The following is a 3,341-nucleotide window of genomic DNA, read 5'->3' as shown; positions in this document are numbered from 1 at the left end:
GTGGGGGGGGGGGGAAAAGGGTATCTTTTTTCTTCACAAATGTAAATAAACCCAATCTGTTTCTTAAACGAGGGACTATTCATACGGCACAGAATGTTTTTTTACCTCAATAGACGTCAGTGATTGGCTGAAAATTGCAGAAATTGAAAGAAAAAAACACACAAATATCTACAAACTATAGAATTTTCTCAATAAAGCCAAGAGAAAAAGATGTTTTATAAGCAGATTCTACCAGTATTCGAAGTTTAGAATTTTTTAGTTACCTATAAATTATGTTAAAAACTGCCGTTCAAACCGAAAAGATCCTTTTCACGTGTACATGTCTTGCTGAAACTGACGTGCATCTAATATACCCACGAATCTTTTGTGCTGTCAAATACGATATTCATTTTTAGAAAATTTCTTCAAACGATTACAATTCATACAGAAAAATTAAGTACCAGTGAAGAATTGGAGTCGGTCAGTGCAGGACCGGGATCTTTTCTATTTTGAGGCCAGTTTTTTCAAATTTTTCCTACTGAACCAAACAATTTGAAACTTCGTATACTGGTAGAATGTGTCAAAAGTAAACTTAATTGTAAACCAGAATGAAAACGGAATTGTAACTTCTAAGTTTAACGTTGTTTAATAATTAGAATTTTAACCAATGATATTCCGTCATTCGGCTTTATTTTATTTACTCCGTCTCGACCACCAATTTCGTGACGTATTTAACATCTTAAATGTAAACAAGTCAGCCACCTTCTAATAACAATATTTAAAACTAGTTAATAAGCCACATGTATTAAATTGAAAATGTTTCCATTCTGTATGTCTGCATGTATGTGTGTGTGTATGTATGTGTAAGTGTGTGTGTGTGTGTATGTGTGTGTGTGTATGTATGTAAGCCCGTTCATCGTAATCGTAATTACGATGAATTGGCCATACATACATAGATACATACACACACACACATACATGCAGACATACATATACACATACACCGAGTAAAAAATTTCAGTTATCTCTCTCTTTCACACATTACTCTCTCTGTCTCTTCACACACACTAACAGAAGCACTTCACTTACACAACATACTGTCTCCCACACCCCATCAAACACACACACACACACATGTACATCAATGCTTCCCCTAGACCAGGGGTGGGCAAACTACGGCCGCGGGCCGCATGCGCGCCCGCCGAGAGCTTTATGAATCCCAACTTCTATGCAGATACTTCGTAACTGTACGGTAATTCACAATATTTTCACTTGATTTTTATAAATGAGGCCCGCCAAGGTTCCAAGACGCACTGTGCGGCCCGCGATCAAAAAAGTTTGCCCACCCCTGCCTAGACGGTAACTTCAAAGACAAACTTCCCTCGTCATAAAATCGCTTCTCTTAGTCTCTTTCGCTCTCATTACTTATGTAAAAAAATAAAAGTTTTTTACGGAAATCGACGGAAAACTTGTGCTACGACAAGCGAAACTTCGCCGAAATTTAATATTAAAAAGCAAAGAGCTGGCAGAAACGTTAGCACGCCGGCGAAATGCGTAGCCGTATTTCGTCTGCCGTGTTTGTTTACAGTTTTCCGAACGTTAGTACGTCACAAAAGCGCTTTCTACGTCACACTAATAGAATGCAGTCAAGTTTTACACATGAAAACAAACAATCTGATTGGTTAAAATTCGCAGTTTTAATCTACGATTAAAGTCATAAAATAGATTTTTCTCAAATAAACTAGTTCCAACCTGTGTCTTGTTTTGCTAGACTCTATCAGCATACGAAGTTTCAGATTATTTAGTTAAGTAGAAAGATCTGTGGTCCTGGCTTCAGAATAGAAAAGATCCCAGGACCGTAATAAAATCCACCGAGGCCCGAAGCACTTAAAAGATTTTGGTGCTCTGATATATATATATATATATATATATATATATATATTACATTTCAAAATGTAACCACGTGTGAATCGTTGGCGATTTTCTTCCTCCGTCTTCCTTTCTACCGAACTTTCTCTGTTTCTGAAGAAGAGCGTTGTTCGTAACTTTAAACCATCTTTCTTTCCTTCCCTGAGCATTTGCTAATACTTTACATGTACCGCGTCCTCACGTTGTTTTTTTTTTATGCTTGTTCTTCTTTATATATATATGTATATATATATATTATATATATATATATATATTATATATTATATATATATATATTATATATATATATATATATATATATTATAATAATTATGAGTATAATATAATAAGGGTTCAGCAAAAAATATTTGCTTCACCACATACCGAACTTTAGAAATAGCAGCAAAGAACTTAGCTATTTCTTCTATAGTAGAAGAAATAGCTAAGTTCTTGGCTGTTATTTCTAGAGTTCGGTATGTGGTGAAGTAAATTTTTTGGGTGAACCTAATTATAATTATACTCATAATTATAAAAAAATATTGTTTAAGTTTACCGAAAATGGTCCTTTTAACGTGCCGAACACTACTTGGTGGAATTATTAATTATTAATTAATTAATTAATTTTACCCTTTATTATTATTGAAATATATATATATAAATACAATTGCAGCTTGGAAGGTGTTTTTAAGCCATTTAAGAAACACACACACACAAAAAAAAAAAAAGAAAACCGTTAGATTTACTCCAACATTTAAATTTAATTTGCCAAAATATTTTCGTCGCTTTGAGACCGCGACCTGTTCACTGACAAAATTCCGTGCTGCATCTGAGAAAGTAACAGTTAGTTCATTAACTATCTGTTCCTTTCTCAGATGGAGCACGGAATTTTAACTGTTACTTTTTCAGATGCAGCACGGAATTTTGTCAGTGAACAGGTCGCGGTCTCAAAGAGACGAAAATATTTTGGCAAATGAAATTTAAATGTTGAAATGAATCTAACAGTTTTTGTGTGTTTCTTAAATGGCTTATAAACACCTTTCACGCCGCAATTGTTTTCGTTCCAGCACACGATCTCAGATCAGGTCACTTGCTATGCAAGTACATCTTCGTAATATGTTTATATGTATGTATGTATGTATGTATGTATGTATGTATGTATGTATGTATGTATGTATGTATGTGTGTGTGTGTGTGTGTGTTTGTGTAATTCAAAATATAAACAATAATAAATCTTAAAATAATTTTTGTTTTTCAAAATGAAACAAAACTAACTGTAGTATGGAAAATAATGTTTATTTTTGAATGCTTCTACTTTACTTGAACAGTTTTTTTTTTTTTTTGATTGCAAAGTTTTTGATAAGATCCTCTTTATGACACCATGAACACTTGGAAATCATATTCCCGATCATATAAACCACTTCAAACATTATTTTAGCAAGTTTAAAGTGATTTCT

This window comes from Octopus sinensis, linkage group LG7 (assembly GCF_006345805.1).
Source record: "Octopus sinensis linkage group LG7, ASM634580v1, whole genome shotgun sequence".
Classification (NCBI taxonomy): Eukaryota; Metazoa; Mollusca; class Cephalopoda; order Octopoda; family Octopodidae; genus Octopus; species Octopus sinensis.
Note: the sequence above shows the minus strand (reverse complement) of the source record.